This window comes from Manacus candei, unplaced genomic scaffold (assembly GCF_025592945.1).
Source record: "Manacus candei isolate 608988 ecotype Guabito, Panama unplaced genomic scaffold, ASM2559294v1 h1tg000012l, whole genome shotgun sequence".
NCBI lineage: Eukaryota > Metazoa > Chordata > Aves > Passeriformes > Pipridae > Manacus > Manacus candei.
The window spans coordinates 308,259-329,416 of NW_026138060.1; the positions used below are offsets into that span (position 1 = coordinate 308,259).

General features: G+C 38.8%; 1 protein-coding gene across 3 annotated transcripts in view; it reads left to right on the top strand.

The window, feature by feature from the left end:
* The first annotated feature begins 2,386 nt into the window (after positions 1–2,386).
* Positions 2,387–21,158, top strand: part of LOC127466979 (neuroligin-4, X-linked) — a 179,732-nt gene continuing 160,960 nt past the window's right edge. For 2 of the 3 annotated variants that reach the window (XM_051778411.1, XM_051778413.1), the window contains exon 1: positions 2,387–2,780. The gene's annotated coding sequence lies outside the window, so the exon portion shown is untranslated. Of the gene's footprint in view, positions 2,781–7,362; positions 7,480–21,158 lie in introns of those variants that run through there. The other variant, XM_051778412.1, reaches the window with a different exon arrangement.

Sequence of the window (21,158 nt, forward strand, 5' to 3'; positions counted from 1 at the left end):
TCGGTCAGTTGGGATCAAGTTGTCCTGGCTGCGTCCTCTCCTGACTCCTTGTGCACCCCCAGCCTGCTCCTTGGTGGGGTGGGGTAAGGAGCAGAAAAGGCCTTGATGCTGTGTAAGCACTGCTCAGCAACAACTAAAACACCCCCGTGTTATCAACACTGTTTCCAGCACAAATCCAAAGCACAGCCCCATACTAGCTACCATGAATAAAATTAACTGTATACCAGCCAAAACCAGCAAAACAAATGAAGTTGGGTTAATACTAGAATACAATGCGACCTTGTAAGAAGTGTTGGTGTTATATAGCAAGTGGCATTCTTCTTTCTGAATGATTGCTCCTGGACTTCTGCTTGGTGTTATAAATATGCAGTGGATTGATACAGATATGCCACAGATTCCAATTGTACATTTAGTTTTTTGAAAGTAAGAGAAGGAAAGTACATTCTACTGTTCTGATCAAATGCCTTTGACTTAAATCCTTTAATCATATACTTGTGTGGAGTCTATGGAAAGTTTACTTTTATTGCTGTGTTTGAGAATATTTAAGTCATATTTGCAAACATTATTTGCAAACATTAGAGATGATCCTTCGGTAGCCTCTAACAAATTGCCTCCTGATAGTACAACACAGGTGGAAGATCATTACTCAGATCAACTAGTACATACTTTAATATCCTCCAAATTTATGTTATAAAATGCATGACATACTCATCAAAATAAAGACTGTCCTGCAAAATTTGGGACAGATGGCAGAGCAAGATGACATCTTTTCTAAATGTGTCAAAATATTCATTCAGTCAAGCAATATGATTGGTTGCACATTGTGAGTGTGTTATTAAAATAACAAAAGCAGTAAAATTCACTTGCATGAACACCTGCTGCTACAGTCACTTAAAATAAGTAAACCAAAACATATAATTAAGTAATATAAATATAATTACTTTACTGACAACTAAGTTAACAGTGTAATGTAGCTATTGCAATGTTTAAAACGTTTTCAGTCAGTGAATTACACCTGTATTTAGATTTACCACATTTAAAACTAAAACATGACTTCCTAAGTGACACTGAATGAAGTATCCTTCATACCATATAACAAAACACTATGTAAGAACAAACAACAGGCCTACTGTTGTCTGCTAGATGATATCTTTAAATCAGATAGTATATATTCCTTTACCACTTGAAACTGGAGTGCATAGAAGTGATTGATAAGCCTAATATCACAGGCAGAATTCAGATTTGAGAAAACAAAGCACTATCTGCTCTCTTCTGAGGATCTGACGTGGGGGCAGAAACAAACATCTAGAAAAGAAGAGCTGAAGATTTTTTAAAAACTTTTTTATTTTTTTCAGCATTTGAAAATCTCAAAGACTCAGCTTACGAAATCTAATACAATTCTTGTGGCTGGAGGTCTCCTCAAGGTATGAATATGATTTTTCTTTCAAATTATGGAAAGATCTTCAAGATCCCCTTATTTTGTTCTCTGCTTTGTTCTCAGAGAATTCAGCCAATCCCCACCTATTCTCAGTGCAGGGTCTCACACCCTGGACAATGTTAAGTGCTGTTATTAAACTGATCAAGGGGACATGCTGTGGAGTGAAACACAGCATATCTGTTGGAGGCCTGAGCACATATTTGCTACGCTGCCCTCAGTCTGAAACTATACATAGGAAGTAAACCAGAGACCCTGTGTTGTAGTACTTAGCAATAACCACAGGGCCCCCTCTTCAGTCCTCATACTTGACCATCAGTTAGCTTAGTGGTTAGCTAATTAGAATACAGACATTAAATAATTGGTCTGTTTACAAAAAAAAAAAAAAAAGAAAAAAGAAAATCTCTTTAGAGATTGGGCAATGGGAATAATGTCTACTTTGCTCGTTTTGTATGGGAGGACGTGGTACAGGAACAAAATGCTTCATTGCTTGGAGTGCAATTATACTGTCAGCTCCATGAAAACGCAAATATGTGAATATGGTAACAACAGGCTGGTACTGTAGAAACTGCAGTTGCAAAGGGTTAACAAAGACTGCACTCGCTGTACATGATCATGGGCAGAGAGATCGACAGCCTGAATTGTGTGATCCCCCCGAGCGCACACACAGGTCCACCTTCACCCCTTCGTGTGCGCAGCGCCCACCTGTGCAGCCCCCCGGCCCCCAGCCCGGCTCCGCCAACGCCGCTTCGCGCGGGGATGCGACGCTCCTTCGCAGGGGGCTGTGGATGGAGATGCGGTTTCTGTAGCGATGGGGCCGGCTGCGGGGAGCCATTGGCTGCCGGCTTTGTGAATTTCATTCAGTTTGGTCCAATAGCGGGAGGAGAGCGCCTGGCACAGCCTGGACCTCTCCCCCCCTCCCCTCTCTCCTCTCTCCCCCCCCCCCCCCCCCATCTCCCTCTCCCAGCTCGCCTTGCCTTGCAGATCAGTCTCTCCGCGGCTCGGTCTCTCTGCACAGGCAATCACAGCTCCTACTCGCAGACTCAACTCTCCCTCTCGCACTGATTGCAATGAATTTTCTGCCTGAATGTAGGTCGCTTACAACCGAGAACACGAGTTTCCTTCAAATCCAGTGTTGTTGTCTTTCTTGTTGTTATTTTTAATTTTTCCCCCCTTTCGTGGTCGTTGCATTCCTTTGGAGAAGCCAATCGCGTTGGATTCCAAAAAGGAGAGCAGGAACCGTGTGTGAATAATCCTGGCTGCATGATAGCCCGAGAGGATTTCCTGAAAGATTCTGGCTGTGTAAAAAAGACCCCTATGCTTCTGCAGCTATCCCAGTGTTAAGGTAGGAGTACTGGATTTGCAGTTTGAGTGTTCGTTTTAATTTTTTTTTTCTGTTGCTTTTTCTACTCCCCCTTCTTTTATTTTTTCGGGGAGGGTGGGAGAAAGAGGGAGAGGTGTTGCAGTTGGTACTCTGGCAAAGGGCGAGCAGTTTGCTGCAGTCGTCTGTGCTTTTACTTTCCCATCATGATAAAGCGATACTTTCTTTCTGACATTTCCACCATCATACGCGATCTCTTTGTCACATATCGATATTTATGCAAATTTATTTCTTTTTTACCCTCTTCGGTCTCGTCCCCTATATCTCCTTTGCACCATAATTTGTTTGGAGGCATTTTGCTGCAATCAGCTATTTGGAAAGGCTCTGGGGTTCTGTGTGAGATGTTTACAAAGTAGCTCTGCCTTACAGCCAAATAAACAGAAGAGTGTGGAGGAGAGGAGGAAAAAATATCTGCAGTATAGGCAGAGAGAGAAAGAGCAAAGCCACAGTTTCCTGCAAGCGCGGAGAGGGGCAGGAGCGCTACCTCATGCTCTGTGTGCGCCTGTGGTTTTCAGGGAAACACAAAACCAACACGCAGGTTTTTGGTTAACCACTTTCTTCACCACCACCACAAGCACGAAAAAGCAAAAGGACGGGGACGGGCGGGGTGTGTGTGGGGGGAGAGAACAAGGGAGGCGGCTGCTCAGAGAAAATCTTTGCTCTTCTTGGATTAAGCGGTTCACCCGCTTTCGCTTGAGCTATTCCGTGGTGGGTTTTCCTTCTTCCCTTTTTTTTTTTTTTTTTTTTTTTTTTTTAATTTCCTTTTCCCCTTCTCCTTTCTTCTTTTTCATTCTTTCTTTCTTTGCTTTCCGGGCACGGGTAAAATGCCCGCTTTTGTGATGGGCATGGGCTTCCGCACGTGATGAGCGGGGACTGGCACTGGGGAGAGCCAGCGTGCGCGGAGCGGTGGCGGGGGGCGGGGGGAAAAGAAAAGAAGGAAAAAAAAAAAAGACAAGCGCCACCGCCACCCGCCCCCACTCCCCCACTCCATCCCCAGCTCGGCAATAAATCGGCTTCTCTGCAAAGCTAGGGCTGGGGCGGGCGGCGTGAGGGCAGGCGGCGTGAGGAACCTCCGCGGCTGCTGCGCTTTGCCCTTTCCCAGGGTAAAGGCCGATGGCAGCCCCGCACCGCCCCGGGGAGCGGGGGCGGCCCCACCGCGGCTGCCGTTCCGTCCGCCCGCCCCCGCACACATCTCCGCGGATGCAGCCGCTGCAGGAGGGTGCGGGACGAGGGCAGCGGGAGCGGTGCGGGGCAGGTGTCCCGCCGTCGTGCCTGAAGCAGGGCTAAGAATAGATGGCGGCGCGGCCGGGAAACTTGGCCGGTTCGGGCGCCCGGCGTGGGGGGAGCGAAGTTTGCGGGGGCCGCGGCGGCGGCAGGGGCGGGGCGCGGCCGCCAGGTGGCGGTGCGGGCCCTTCCAGCCGCTCCCACCGCCTCCCGCGCCGCAGCGCCGCGCGCCCGCCGCGGGGCCGTCCCGCGCCCGCCGCGGGAGAGCGATGCTCCAGAGGGGAGCTTGGGGGGGGGTGTCGGGATTGGGGCAGCGGGGAGAGCGAGGAGGTGGGAAAACTTGCGGGAGTGCAGGCGGAGAATCGGCCAGCGACAGAGCCCGTTGCGGAGGAGGCTCGGTCGGCCGGGAGGGACGGCGGCACCTGAGCTGCGGTACAGGGTGCCTGTGTCCAGCTGTCCGCGGGCACAGGCTTTGTGCAGGTACTACCTGTCGTAGGGTTGGCTGAAACGCACAGATATGTTTAGTTGTTTTGTATCTAAAAACAAACCAGCACCAAAAAAAACCCCAAAACCCCTCCCCCCAAAAAAACCCCAAAAGACCTCTTGAACCATGTTTGATAAGTGTTGAAAGCAAACAACGCTAAAATTCTAGTCTGATTTTTGGTTTTAAATTGTTAATGTTGAGGGCGTTCATCCATGTGTTGCGAAGTAGGTGATTAGAAAACAATTCTTAATTAGAGGAATTTGCAAGCAGTTCGACCAAAATGGAAATCAGTGATCTTTTTCTCCTCTAAAAACAGAAGTGCAACTGCTAATATAGACATCTCATAAATGAAAGGGCAGTAGTCTACATTTTTGGGGACAAAAATTAGGTTTATTAATTATTAAATGTATAAATCCTCTGTTAGCACTAAAGAAATAAACTGTCACCCTAAGAAGTAATTATTTCCACTGGTTTTAATTCCTAGGTTAAAGCATGGCTTTGCTTTTTAAAAGCGAACTGATTTCATGTGTCAGAAGAATCCTGCATTTTATTTTCATTTTACTTAAAAATATATATTTTGTATTCTGTCAATATCTTTTTAGGGTTCTATATAAGTAGCCCCTGTATAGATGTGCATTAAGGTACCTCTTAATGAGTAGAGAGTTGCATGCATTGTCTTATGAATCATATTCCAATGAATCATTAGTCTGAGAACATGAAAATGCCATAGCTTTTCGTTACTCAAGACAGCAGTGTTTATAGTCGTATGTAATTTTCTCAGAATAATAGAAAAAGAAATTTGATTTTCACCTCACTTATAAAATCTTGAAAGTATTATTCCTTTGTGTACAAATATATAGCTATTATTGCTTTTTCTCACTTCTATATTGATATGCCTGTGTATTGTATAGATCCAGTTGTTGTTGGTGTGTTGTGTGGAAGTGCAACCTATTAAGTTGTACCAGATACTAAAACTGAAATTCAGTTTGACATCCAAAATGTCTTGGTCCTCATGAGGACCAAGCTAATTCAAAGCTAATTTGAATCCTTTTTTTCCTTTTTTTTTTAAAATTGAATTTACTGGCCCTTAGTTTTGGTCTGTACTGGAATACATTTATATAGGTAAGAAAATACATTTTCTTTCTTCTGCATTTCTGGAGGGAATGATCACTTGCCCACTATTATTTTAAAATGCAGTGCATACATATGCATGCATGTAGACTGTAAACTCAAAAATTCCCAATTTTTTTTTCTTGATCAGCAAAGCACAGTGATCAGTGTCATTTCTTTTAAAGGCATCACAATGCAAGCAAACAAAACCAAGCCTCATAGCACAAATGAAATAGTCCAACTGGATTAAATTAGGACAAGTGATAAAACTGGTAAGTTTATTGGAGATTTCGTGCTATCCTATATATTTTGTATTCTTACAAATGCTGTATCTTTTTAGCTGATCCTATGTTCTTGGGCAGATCATTCACCTGAAAATTTTTACTTTTGATGAAAATGTCAATCCGAATAGTATCCTTCAGCTGAAGGCCTGTCATGTAGAGATGAAAGCAAGAGGCAGAAAGAAAAACTGTTTAACTGAAGCTTTGTATTAAAGGTATCATACAGAAAAAAGAATTTGTGGTTTGGTTTTTTTTTTGTAACAAAAGAGTGATTCAAGCAACGTTTTTGTAACTGCTACATAGAGGTTTGCACATTTGTTTTTGACAGGTTCTCAATACAGCCTCCTCTTGGCCTTTCAAACACGCATGCTGCTGTTTGATGGCTGAATCACATAGTGTAAAGAACAGCTCCACCTGGGTAGGACAGGAATAAGCATCATGCTCTAACCAGCATATAATTTAGTCATTCTGTTGCTTGAGGACTTGTCAATTGGATTCAAGATCTCTTCTGCATGAGTAAATTGGTTAGTTGTGTGCACTAGATTAAAGAAATTCTTTAAAGAAATAAAAAATCTAATAAAACATAAACACAAACTGCACAAATCCGTGTAAGTATCTCATGTCCAGCTGCAGCTATCCTCTGTCACAGTTCAACTCAGGTGCTCTCAAGCAATGTTTGTAAAGCATTTATGCTGTGAGCCATTTCGATCCTCACACCTAACAGGGTTATGTACTCAACTCTGTCACCTTTTAATAGTTCTCCACTTCTCATTGTGTTTGTTTTAGTAGTCCCCAGATTGGATTTGAAAGAAAAATAAAAAAGCAACAATAAAAAAAAAAAAAAACAAACACAAAAGAGAAAAACCACCTTGCTGTCTTGTGGAGGAAAACCAAGTTTTATTTACAATACTTTTGGAAAATTTTTAGCAATGAAATAGGGCAAAATGATAATAAACTTTTCTCAACTTTTAAATGGATGAAAGAGTAGAGAAGAGAAAATTGAAAGATAGGATTTATGGACAGTTTGCAGTGGTTGAATTTAAAAGGTAGGAAATTATTCTGGAGATGCTACTGGCAAGTTCATCTCTCTTTAACCCATGTAAACTAATGGGGCTGAATTTTGACATTAGAAATAAGCTGTACATGAGAAAAAGTTACTTTACGCATAGCTCGCATGAGGGTCTGACGAGAAGCAGCCCTTGTAGAACACTGACTTATCCTGTGAGATCTGCAGTGGGGCTTTACCAGTGTCATGGTTAATTCAAACCGAATGCATTACCACATGCTGGAACGATCCCTAGCTAGGAATGCTCAGATTTGTACTGTAATAATCTAAAAATAAATTGTAGTCACTGATGTCACAATGTATGATTCTTTCTTTCGTCTGTCTTCTGTGCTGAGCCCACACACTACTCAGTGTCAAAGGACGTATTTCACAAAGTGTATGCCACTGACTAGCTTCCGTAGAGGGTTGGTTAGGATTTTCCACGCTTGTCCATCTTCTGTTACTTATGTACTAACTGAGATTTGCAACTTGATGGAGAGGCTGAACTTTTCAAAAGAGGTAAGCTTTGAAAGTGAATGGCACTCTTACTAATTCTGCAGTGACTTATGATTTCATATATAAGAAGACTATAAATACAAATTTGTATTTACTCGTGTATGAATTTGTTTTTAAATAAAAATATTTTTGAGATTTATTTACGCAGATCATTAAGACTAAGCCACTTCACTATTATGTCATAATAGATGACAGATGAAATAGCAGTGGCATGTTTTGATGTTAGCAAACTTCCATCTCGCAGTATTTTTCAGATTTGCATCTGTTGAACACAGTAGACAAAACCAGATAGCCTACTGCTTCTCCGTGCAGATGAGTTCAGAGGGAAGACCTTTCCTTTGTCCTCCAAGCGGAGATAGTCATTGCCAATTAGAAGAGGTCTAGGACAGCCAGAAATGGAAGAGGACAATCATGAATAGGATTTGTGTCCCAAATTGTTAATTGAAGTGGTCTAATGGCTTGATTATTTTGAAAATGTCTGTTGCTGTAGTGTCCTGATGGGCTACAGGCCCAGTGCAGATCTGGAAGGAACAGATTTTCAAGCTCTGTGTGTTGCTGTCAAGTTAATAGTCTTTCCAGAACTGACCAGCCATCTTGGTCAGTGCCATCATGTGGTGATTTTGTGATATTGTTGCCAGATGTATCTGGGTTAGTGATCAAGCTTCTTGATGTTTTAATATCAGTTTGGACCCTTAGTGAAAGGATACTCAGTTTAATACCCACAAGTCTTTCCAAACACGCTTTTTAGAGAAATACTATAGAGAGGGCTCAAATAAATTAGTTATATTTTCTGTAATAGTGTGTCTTTTACACTTTTGAACTCTGGAGGAAAGTAAGACTTGAATAACTCTTCTGTTTGGTGAGGTTTTTTGCTTCAAAACAGATTTTGCAATAATCACCTCCAAATATCTATTTGTTCTATTCCAATAAACAAATACTTCATTATATGTCACACTTTTGACTTCTGATATATAAAACCCCTACTTCATATCTATCCAAGTGTAATAAAACAGGGACAAATCCGATAGCCTCTTTTGAAATAGAGAATTTGGAATGGAATCAGATTCTTAGTGTTTATTTCTATACCTTCATTTTGTACTGACTTTTGTAGTACTTATTTTAGACCTAATTTTTAAGTTTTTTATAAATCTTATGCTTGAAAGTAGATATGCTGGACAGTTTTTCTTCTGTCAAATAAAAGATTTTTGTAAATGCTGCACAGAACTCTGCAATTAAAAAGAGCAGGGAATTACTCAAAATTTATCAATAGTTTAATTACCAAGACACACATCTAAAAATTCTTTCTCTGAAAAGAAATAGTTTTTTTTATTCTCTCTTTTTCTTTATTTGCTTACTTTACTCCAACAATCTATATCCCTTGTCCATGAAATACATCTTTGGAGCACTTAGTCCTATATGGAACCAATTCCTTGGAAATGATATAAGAAATATTATGCTTTGAGATATGATTCTTTGTTTTATGATCTACTGTAAATGTTTTCCAGATCTATCTTCTCAAATAAACAAAATTAGTATATTATTCATATAGGACACTACATAAACCATATGTTGTCTAATGTACAATACATTTTTACTCATTTTCTTATTGGATGTAGCATAAACCATTAATACTTGGGTAACAGGACCGAGGTAAATAGACCATTGACAGACTATTGTTGTGCAATCAGGTCTTCCTGGATTCAATGCAAAGATTCCTGTTAATTTCAAAAGGCTTTTGGTCAGATCCTATGAGGAAGTAGTATTTGGATAAAATTGTATGGAGTATTTGCATAGAGCTGACAATGTCATACACAGAGCTTAAAAGTCTCCTCCCAACTTCCATTAAGTTCTGCTAATGAGATTGCCTTCAAACCTGTATTTCATGGGATGTCTTAAGCAAAGAGCGAAGAAAGACTACAGAAACAACTACAGGAAGCAGCTGGGGAGTTATTGCTGTATGAAATGTACCCTTCACCCAAACTTCAGTGCAGATGGTTTAATGAAGCACTTCAGGACAACACTCATTAGTCATAGTGTTCCTTCCCAGTCAGGTACATAGTCACTGATTTGTTTGCTGTAGTCTCCCAAGCTGAATGCATCTCTATCAGTGATGTAATTACTGTTATGTCTGCCTACTGCATTTTATATCATATGCATGAAAGTAAAGGTAAGTACTCAGTACACAATGGTGTGAGGGGAAGTAGAACTTTCTGCAAATTATGCACAGCTGGACAGATGAGCTGTGGTGCCTGAGGCTGTAAATTTGTATTAACACAGCCAGCAGTAGGTCTGCTGCTTGAATTAGAAATGTTCGGTGTGTGTAGTTTCTAAATGTGCAGGTGGTGAATTTGGGGACAGATGATGTAGATCCAGTAGTTTTGACAGATTAAATAATAGCAGTTGGCATAACTGGAAATTAATCGTGGAGCTAGAGGAGATCTCCTTAGGGAAGAGCTAGCATATTAATTTCATGCTCATTGTCGTAGTGTTTTGCTTTGGTTCAGCTGCACAAGTTATAGTGCAGGATAGGTGGACTTACTGCTTTGATCTAAATAATTTAACAGTTGTTAAGAAAATACATTACCTTGTTTAAACTTAATATTTGTTATGTCTTTTTCTCAAGACCTTGTGGGTAAAACTGTGTTTGAGTTAGAGTTTTTAAAGATAAATGCTTCATGTTTATTTTGATTTGATATAATCTTTACATGTAGATGTTACAGATACAGTGCCTTAGTAATATGATAATGCAGGCCAGCTGGCACTTTTATTGAAGAAAAAAAAAGCAAACTGGAAGAGCCAGTAAGATTTTTGTACTGTTGGATATGAAAGGGATGCTGCATTGATTTATCTGCCCTGATCTGGTACAGAGGCGCGACATTACTGAAATTCAGGGGGTTAATGGTGCACTTAGCATGTGCCATTACTCTTACATGGAGAGGCACGTAAGAACAAGGAAAAGTAGTTCTTCACTAGAAGAGCTGGTCCATCCTCTTTTGTGCTATTGTGTAGCAAATGTATATTAACCTTCTGATATTCAATTAACCTTGTATTTTCCCTTCCCTGTTGGCTTTGGAAATATGGTATTCAAGTTAATTGTCCTCCTGCCCAGATCTGTTTTGTCTATAGAAGTTTTAGCTTGAGAAAACTGACATTACAGCATGTAGTTAGGATCTTTAATTTTATTTATTTCTTCTTTTTGCACAAAAGGGGGTTTTTTGTTTGCTTGTCTGTTTTTTCTTTTTCTGTAACTTTGTAATTTGTGTTAGCATCCCAGAGCCTATGAAATGTTTTCCATTCACGCCTTAATAAAGGTGTAATACTGGTCAATATGGTGACCATGGCTTCAATAGCTGAAGTAAAAACAGCATTATCTCGTGGGCAATTTGCATTAGCAGTTCTGTTGTGCTAAATTTGAGTATCTTTTTGTGAAGGATTTCTTGTTCTGGCAATTCAAATTATATTAGCAATGTAGAAGTTACATTAGTAATGCTGTAGAAAGGACAGGAGATGGGAGCAGTTGTAATAGTGGCAGTGTGTTGAATTCTCTTAGCTATTAGCTAGGTAAGATTTGAAAGCTAAATAAGTCTTGCATTTCGTATATGAGTTAATGATCACTGCATAATAACACTTCATAGAAATATCCTTCTCTAGTAGATTTCAGTTTTTGTTTGGCCCTGAAGGGTGACCATGTGGTTAGGCTTGATACTTCACTGCTTTCTGAAACCAGTTAGAACTGTTTTATTAAAGAGGACCCAAAATGTGTGAAGTCGGAGAAGATACTGCGTGGAGCCTGAGACATCAATAAGGATGATGGAGAGATGGTCCAGTCTCATTTTGGAAAAGAAAATTAATGACTTTCTTAACAGTAGTGATAGGATTTGTAAGACAACTTTTACCTCTGAAGGCCCGAAAGCAAAGCACTAAGCATATTTATGTCTAAGATGAGGAGACTGCATATTCTAGTTCTTACCTTTTGCTCTGTGCAAGATGAGGATGCGTCCTAAATGACCCAACCCCTCCCTCTCTTATTGATCATCCTTAACTTGGTGGGGCATTTTCTTTCTCATCTTGTTGTCTCAAGAGTCCCATCATAGTCAGTCTGCAGAAACACAATGAGTTGCAGACAGATGACCAGTTTCAAAGGAAGGTTAACATAATTAACTTCCATAGAAAAAGAATATTATAACACACAGAGATAGCAGACATACAAGAGCATAGAGAGTGTAGTGGTAAGAGGACTGGTGGTTCAAATACTATATTCTGTAGAACTTACGGTAGCAGGATATGAGTCAAGGTGAATTTACAAGACGAGGCGATGCTTTTGTGCATGAGGGTTTGGTTTAGTCTGAGGAGGTACAATTTAGTAGAAGTTATGGGTCAAGGGAAAAGTATGGTTCTTAGTATCATCATCACTCTGTAGGAATCTAGATTGTATGCTTTGAAATTAAGTCTGTTTTCTTCTGAATAACATTTTGAAATATTTTTGTCCAAATAAACTATTTATTGAAGTAAAGCCATTGCTTTTTAAGGAAACCCTATCCAGTGGTATCATCACTGAATATATTTCTATTTGAGAACTCTTGTTTGTTTTTATACTGTTTTCCCTACAAATCATAATGAATCATATTTTTTGTTTCATTTCAAATACATGGCTTTTTTGGGTGTTGGAGTTTTTGTTTACTTTTTCCATTTTTATTGTTGTTTGTTTGTTTGTTTGTTTGTTTGTGTTTGTTTGTTTGTTTTCCCCACATGGCAAATTTTACTATTAATCTGCAGTTGTTTAGAGAAACTATTCTTGTAGAGAAGTGAATGTACAATGGAGAGAAATTTACCTGGGATTATATAAAGGCAGGCTTAACAAACTATGTGGGTTTTAATGGTTCTGTCACTGGTACATGGGGGGAGAGGGAAAGAAAATTAGAGTAAAATGGATCTCCATCCTACTCATATACATCACTCAAAAGATATTAATGTAATAGTTGATAAAGAGTGTGCAGTTGCCACTGTACCATTACTTCACATCTAAGTTATATTCCATAGTTCCAAAACTTTTTTCTGATCACTTTTTAAAGCAAAATAGGATTGGTTTTCTCTGCTTAACTCGAAATAGTAGATATTTGGTAAGAAATAAAGCACCCAGAAGAAAACAATTTTTTCTCAGAGGATGCAGAGTACTAGCCTTTTATGTTCTTAATAAACAACCTTCCCCTATATATATATAAATGGACATAATGCATACAACACCAATTTTAAGAGCAATTTTTCTTCACTTTCTGTGAGCTGCATATTTAAAAGATTATAAGTGTGACTAAGATCTCATTATTGGTTTTGCATTGGTTTATGCCATTTTCTTCAGTGACACTGTGCCTAATAACTGAGTGTCTGGAAGCATTTACTGTTTAAAAATAATAGGTTCCAGGTTTTTCCCCCTCCTTTTGCAGCTAAAATCTCATCATTTAATGTATTAATTTGGCAGAGATCTCCTTTCAGCTAAGAAGAACTTGTTCTCTGTGGAGTAAATTGTTTACCTATCAGCTATATATGTTTGCCCTAGTGAATGTGAGTGAAATGGTCCATCACAAATTCATGTAACTGCATTAACCTTCTTGACACTGTCACTCTGAAAAGTTAAGACAAGGATAGAGGTGAATGACAGGAGGTGGTGAAAATGGGATTCTTGAACCTGGCACACATTTTACTATGTGTAAATAGGCTTAGAACTTAAATGATTTTTAGAGATAAATTTATATTTTAAGTTTATTTGTCCCCTTTAGGTGATTCTTGCTATATAGGATTATATTTTATCAGAATTTAAAATCAAGTGGAAATGTTTTTAGTTCCTAATCTATGGTAATTTCTAGTATGTGCTCAGACTATTTGTTTAGACAGATAGAAATTTCATGTACAGAAGGAAGAAAAATGAAATGGAGGGGAAAAAAACCTCAATTACAACATTATTACTTTACAGCAATTTCTTTTTCTGCTCTGACATGCACCAGGATTCATTATTTATAGTACATACTTTTTATGAATAAATAAGCACTGCATTTTATGTAACAGGATATCTCAGCCCAGAACTATTTTTGTAGAGGAGATTGACAAAAACTTTGGCTGAAGAATTCATTTTTTTTAGAACAATATTTTGCCTTTATTTTCAAAAACATAAACATTATTCCACAAAAGAAAAAAAAAGAAAAAAGAGAATAGACTAGATGAAGATGAAGAATCTAGACTTTGTCTAGACTGTTACATTCTTTCCAGACTCTTTCATATATCTTTGAAAATAGATTTTTTGGGGGAGGGAGGAGAAGAAAAAAGGAATTAATTTATTTTTTGTTTCTTTCTTTTTCCTTTGTTCAGTTTTTATTGTCTAATGTCCTGTAGAAGGCAAAATGGTTTTCAGATATCTAGACTGAGAAAACTGCAAACCTGCAACACCACTCAGTCCTGCTTCAGAAATGCACAAAATGACCACTTTGGGAAGGATGGGAGAAAGTGAGAATGTAAGCCTAGCCCAAGTACAGAACCAGGATACAGCTTCAACACTCAGACTAGGAAATGCTTCCAGGTTCTCTGATCTGGATCTAACTAAAGTCAGGCCAGTAGTCACTCTGGCCTATCCACCAAGATCATGAAGGTAGTAAGTTGTCTGAGTGTGATGACATGGCACATACAGGACAACTAGGGGATCAGGCATGTGGATGTAGTCTGCCAGGACTTCGATACTGTTTTCTGCATCATTTTCCTGGAGAAGCTGGCATCCTATGGCTTGGACAGGTGTGCTCGTCTCTGGGTTAAGAACTGCCTGGATGACTAGGCACAGAGATTGGTGGTGAATGGAGTTACATCCAATTGTCAACCAACCACAAGTGGTGTTCCCTAGGGACTACTTGGGGCCAGTCCTATTTTATATTTTTATTGATGATCTCCACAAGGGCATGGAGTACACCCTCAGTAAGTTTGCAGAGGACAGCAGGTTTTGGGGAGTATTGATCTGCTGTAGGGTAGGAAGGCTCTGTAGAGGGATCTGGACAGGATTGGATTGGTGGTCTGAGATCAACTGTATGAAGATGGATAAGGCCAAGTGTCTGGTCCTGCATTTGGGTCAGAACACCCCCATGCAGCGCTACAGGCTTGGGAAAGACTGTGGCCCAGCAGAAAAGGAGCTGGGGGTGCTGGTCGACAGCCAGCTGGACATGAGCCAGCAGTGTGCCCAGGTGACCAAAGAAGGCCAATGGCATCCTGGCTTGTATCAGAAATAGTGCGGCCAGCAGGACCAGGGAAATGATTATCCCCCTGTACTCGGCATTGGTGAGGCCACACCTTGAATACTGTGTTCAGCTTCGTAGTCCCCTCACTGCAAGAAAGACACTGATGTGCTGGGGCGAGTCCAGAGAAGGGCAATGAAGCTGGCAAAGGGTCTAGAGAGTAAGTCCTGTGAGGAGTAGCTGAGGAAGCTGGGATTCCTTATCCTGGAGAGAAGGAGGCTCAGTGGTGACCTTATTACTCCCTACAACTACCTGAAAGATTGTAGCAAGGTGGAGGTTGGCCTCTTCTCTCAGGCAACGAGTGACAGGACAAGAGGACACAGCCTCAAGCTGCACCAGGAGAGGATCAGGTGGACATCAGGAAGAAATGCTTAACTGAAGGGGTGGTTAAGCATTGTAATGGCCTGGAAGGAATTGGAATCCCAGGGAAGGGATGGATTTACCATCCCTAGAGCTGTTGAAGAAACAACTAGAATTGGCACGTAGTTCTATGCCTTAGTTGACATGGTGATGTTTGGTCAAAGGTTGGACTCAATGATCTTTGACATCTTTTCCAATCTTAATGATTCTGTGATTTTATGATTCTATGACTTCATTTCTTTTTTCCCTGGTATGGCAGCCTAGAGACATAGAAAAGAATTTTCATTCTAGGTTTTCATAAATATTTTTACACAAAGAGCATTGGTTGTTTAAATTATTGATGCTATAAGTCTTGATTGAAGCATGGCAATTTTTGGGTTCAAATGTTGCACATTGGTTATTAAAATTTATTATTGGACAATATTTATTAAGTATTAAAATGTTTATTATTTCTTTTTTTACTGTGTAATACATTTTGTGTTTCTCTATTGTAAACTGAACTCCACAAAACAAAAGGCCAGGAAAGCTGAAGCTGATGCAGAAGGATGGGCAAAAGAGTAGTAGTTGTAGTTTTTTCCACAGGTACCTGCCATACAAAACCTTTGGATTTTACAGTTGCAAGACTGTGATCATAACAACACAAGACCCAGAGTTTGAGAACATCAAGGGAAGAAGAAAAGTAATGTTATGGAGGCTCTGGAAAACACTGCCTCAACAGCTTAGGGGAAAACTTAAGGAGCTGTGAGTTGCAGAGCCTTGGCATTAGTAAGGCTGAGATATTAGTATACTCAAGGCAAAACATGCCTTAAGAGCATTCATGAATGAAAAATTCCTATTAGATCACTTAAATTTAACATTAGAGATACAAAAATCAGGGTCATGTAGACATAACATAGAACTTTTCCCTGAATGCTTCTTTTTTCTCAAAAAGAGAGAGTATAGGGAATTCCAAGGGTCTTTTTGTTTGTTTTTGGCTTGCTCGAAGTAAAGACATAATATATCCGTAGAATACCTTTATTTTTAAACTATATACTGATATTTTAAGGCAAAACCCCAGAATTAACTTTATGTTTTGCTATATTCATATGAATAGAACCAGTACTTTTTTGTACACTGTTTGAAACTACGAGGTGACTTTGTATCCCCTTATAACTTCAGTTATTTCATAATGGATGCTTTGGAAGGAAGGGTGTCCTCTCTTCCTAAGACTGCATCATTTATCAAACAGTAATTGCCATGGTACATTTAGATGCACTATGACTTTGTAAATCATCACAAGAATTGCCCAATATCTACATTACCCAGTGCCTCAAGGTATTCCAGAATACAAAATCTAGCCACAGGCATTAACAACACATACAGTTACTGCTGTCATATTTTGGTGCTGTTCCCAGAAATGCCACATTCAGAAGACTGTACTTTGAGGAATTATACTGCATAATCAGATGGCCAAATCCATCAGAAGCTGAGGTACCACAACAGGGAGTACAGTGTTATCCTTGATCTTGGCTTTTGTAGTGGCAAACAGCAATGCCCACAAAATTTCTTGATCTGGTTACTGACTAATTCGGTCTTTCAAACTATTCCCAACACTGGCAGATTTTTTTTCATCAGCTTTTTAAGCCTAGCCTCAGTTTTCTTTCCTCAGAGAGCTATGCATTGGAAGAATGCAAAAGTTTCTTAATAGCCCAAGTAACTACTTTAGACCATGAGATCAGTTATTCAGTGGCTGGATGTCTCAGATTAATTATTCTTAGAGGTTGGCTGATGCAAGCTGAAGAACCTGAGAAATTGTGACTCTCTTGATTCTGGACTGTTCTGATATAATAACTAGGAATGAATAAAAAAAGAACCACAAACACCCTTCTTCATTTTACAATATGCCTAACTCGTTAGTGGTTGATGAAAGATCCTTACAGGGCTGCTACTCTGTTTCCCACTGTGAACTGTATATGTATACAGCAAGGCCATGTTTAAATTTTTTTTTCAACTGCCTATTGCATATATTACACAGAAGAATGCATTTTATTTTTAGGTCCACGTATTTTAGATAATCAGTTCATACTCACATGTACTGAGCTATATGACAAAAATTTCATGCTTCTTTTTTTCTACACCTGGTTCAGTGAAGATGATTTTGGTGTGAGGCACCAACAACCTCTGGATTTCAGTGATTTCCTTACTAGTAAATGAGTATTCCTCTCTCAAAGATGCTTCTATCAGATCAGTGAGGACTCTATCTGTCTGCCAGTGCCCTTTACTTCCTATATCAGGTCTTTACACTACTCTAGTTTAGCTCAGATGCCACTGAAAATCATAGTTCTGAATCTCTTGGAAATGCAGTCCGTTTTGGCTGTAGCTATGACAAAATGTAACAAAAATTAATATTTGTTACTCATCCTTCAGTCTAGATGCTATCAGGTGCTGACCAGATTAACTGATGTCTAGTGCAGGTATTGAAAGTATATGCTGACTTCCTTGAGTCCCCTGTGGGTTGGTTCATCTTGCATGCCAGAGATCTGCTTTTAAACTGTAGACAAGTGTGTGTGAACTAATTATTCTAGGCTCTCAGTGCAATTTATGGGAATAATTAAGAATTTTGGGATGAAATTGACCCTTTTAAGGTTTTCTTCAGCATGAGATTAAGCACATGTGATTAAGGAATAAATGAATTTGACCAGGTGAAACTTGGTCAGTTTACATTGTTCCACAGACTATATGCTATTGGTTTTCCTGTTGTTCTAAGGCCTCATCTAAGACACCCATGTTATTTATGAAGCAGAGGTCCCTTACAATTGCACTCTATTGTTATTTTTGTTTATATAAAGTTTCAGGTCTCCTTTTAAGATATAGGACTTCTCTTTTTGTGGCCTACAGTTCTTGATGTTTGATCATTTGTATCATCTTCAAACACATTTTCTTCATGAAGTTGTGGGATTGTTGGATGTCTGGTGTGCTTGAATGCCGTTGATAGTGTTGCCTAAAAGACTCAGGGAGAAAAAACTCCAGGGCAAATTAAGTGGGAGGTAAGAAAAGGGAAGGTTTTAATGAAGCCTCTCAGGCTCTGGGAATACAAACCACACGCATGCCCCCGACCCAGGTGTTACAATTTTTATAATGATGTCCATCCAATCCCTGTTCGTCCACCCTCTGGCCTTTGCCCCATTCCGCCCCCTGCCCCTCAGGAATTGAGTCTGGGGGAGTTTTGGGACCCCCTCTTCCTCACTTTCATCTTCTTTGGAGCACGTACAGTTCTTGGAGGCTTTCCAAAGTTCTGGGTTTGAAGATTGCTTTGCCTGGGTGATATCTTCTTGTGCAGGCCAGGGTGCAGATGTTCTTAAACAGAATGAAGGCCTACCTTGAAAAAGAGACTAAATACACTACTGGAATTTAGGAGGAATTGATATGGAATGGGGTAATAGGGTTGGGTATGTGTAAACTACTGTGCTAAGGGTAAGGGATATAATACAGTTACTTCTAAAATCTACAAAAATTAAAAAAATCAAAAAACTCTAAGGTAGCAATAGTCCAGCATCTAGCCTTAATTTGAGGTTATTGTACATATCAGAGGTTTTAATCGTCAGACTGTAGTCCTTTTTGAACTTTGGCATGCTAGCAGGTTTCTCATAGTTTGTTGTGGGTTATCGGTGTCAAGAAATTTCATTCTTCTATGCAACATAGTCATTCAGTGATTTTAGTCATATGTAAAAAATAGAAACTACCCAGTTACGATGTATGCAGATCATGATGTATGAAAGAAAGAGAGTATTTTATATGCTGGTTACCTCCAAGTACATTCATATGAGACATCCTTTTGAAAAATGTGTGGAGGAGTTTCATAGGATTTTCAATTATTCTGAATTTAAAAGGGGTGAAAAAATATAATTGGCATAGCATCAATTTGAAATAATTATAACAGATATGTTTAACTGTGGCTGAGTTTAAGGACTCAGACTATCACCTCTTATTCCTTTGCAAGTTTTGCTAAGCAGAAAAACAGTTGAGATGTGGCTGAATTTTTTGGGGTTGGCAAAATGCGATGTGGAATAGTTAGAGGACTGAGTTCACAATATAATCACTGAAAATTTCATAAATATTTCAGAAAGAAAATCTCCATGAGTTGCCTGTTTAAATGTATTTAACTCAAGACATAAAATTTAAACTCCCAAATGCAGCAATAAAACATCAGTTTTCACTTCTAACCAATATTGAACATTCTAAACCCCTATGCTTTTTGACATTATCAATTAATTGTGATTTAAAAATTTAGAAGCAGAAGACTAGTTTTATTATTTATAATGATAGGTGAGCACTCCAATTAATGACAAATAATTCTATTTCAAAATTTTACTGAAGAGTACCAAAGAAGGGAATAGAATTCAGCAGCAGCTGTTTATATTTCTCACAGAAAAAGGACTAAAGGATTAGATGTAGATGAATTATTTTTAATTGAGACTCATGTTTAAAAATATTTTTCAAATAAAAAAAATTTAAAGTTCTAAAAAAATATAATTTGTGCAAATATATATATATGTACATGAATTTTTCAGCTCATTTAAATGTTTGGTGGGTTTTATTGCCAAACAAAACATTGCATGCATCCACTTGATAATCTGGATGGCTTTTATATGTATAGCTTTTTAGCTTTTTTTTTTTTTTTCAGGAGTGATTTAAAAAACCCCACAAATGCAAACTCAAATTCTTAAAAAGAAAAACAAGACCATCTGGAGTGGTTCTTTTACTGTGAGCAACTGTCACTTGAATACCAGCTATGGGAGGTTTGTTTTTGTGAGGGCATACATTGCAGTTGGATCCTTGAGTGAAACAGTAGCATTTTTTTGTGCACTGATAATAAGATAGCGATAATCTCTGTTCACATCTTTGGAAGTGATTATATGACAAGAATCTAATTCAAAAGTGTATGAGCTATGTTTTCTACACAGAGAATTTTTTCTTGGTATCTCAAGTTAATTTTCATCTTCTGAGAATAAAAAAATTTAAAGCCCTCCCTTAAATAATGCAAAGTTAAGAGCTCTATTTAAAAGCTCTTGTAAGACTTAAGAGCTGTATTTAAAAACAACAGCAAAACCAATAAACATTTACCCTGATGTTCTGTTGTTTATTGAGGAGATCTAGTAATTGAATTTTTAACTAAAACCAGATAATGATAGAACAAAGGCATTTATCACTTAACCATCTACGAGTCTCAATTGCATCTTAGACATGTGAAGGGGGAAAAAAAATGAAAAACAACTGTAAACTGCAGTGCTTTTAAGTGTTTGTAATATAGATTATGTATTAGTGGAAGATTTAGTTTATTTGTAGAAATTTCAAATTGTTACTTTCATGCATAATACCTTTGTTAGCATACTATGGTAACTATGTTGGGAAAAATTTCTACAGATAGGGAATTACTTTTTGAAAAATAACAACATTTGGAGTTCTTCGTGCTTGAGAAAGACAAGGATTTTATGGCTGTAGAGATTTGTCACCAGAGAGGTCTTTTGAACCAGTAGTTTTTCAAAACTTTTGAAAATCAGGCTGCAATCAAGCTTATACTTTATCATTATCCTCCATATTAATATTGACCACACGTGCCTGTTTCAGAAGTCTGTATATAGGCAGACGTGTATTTCTACAAATATTTTGCAGCACCGTGGAAAAAATTCCAAGTTACTGGACTGAGTACACACATCCTCACAGTGACACGACAGTGCTGTTCAGCTCTCCACATAGTGGGTGCTCTGCTCAGGCAGAAAGTACTCTGACATTCAGCTTCTGGGACCCGAACTGTGGTCTTTGAAGAGCACTACAATGCAGTTTTGTACCACTTTGGTCAGCATTAGCTTTGTTTCTCTGTATAACTCAGGGTATATCATCAATTCTTAGAGTTTTTTGAGGTAAAGTTTGTCTTGTGGCTTGCAAAGTGGCAGCAGTTTTGCTTTTGTGAAAGAGACTTCTAAAATATGTTTCCTTTTAATGCTCTACACAACCATGCTCCTGTGTATGATTTATGATTTCCCAGTAGCAGCTACCAGCTACCTGTCACAATTT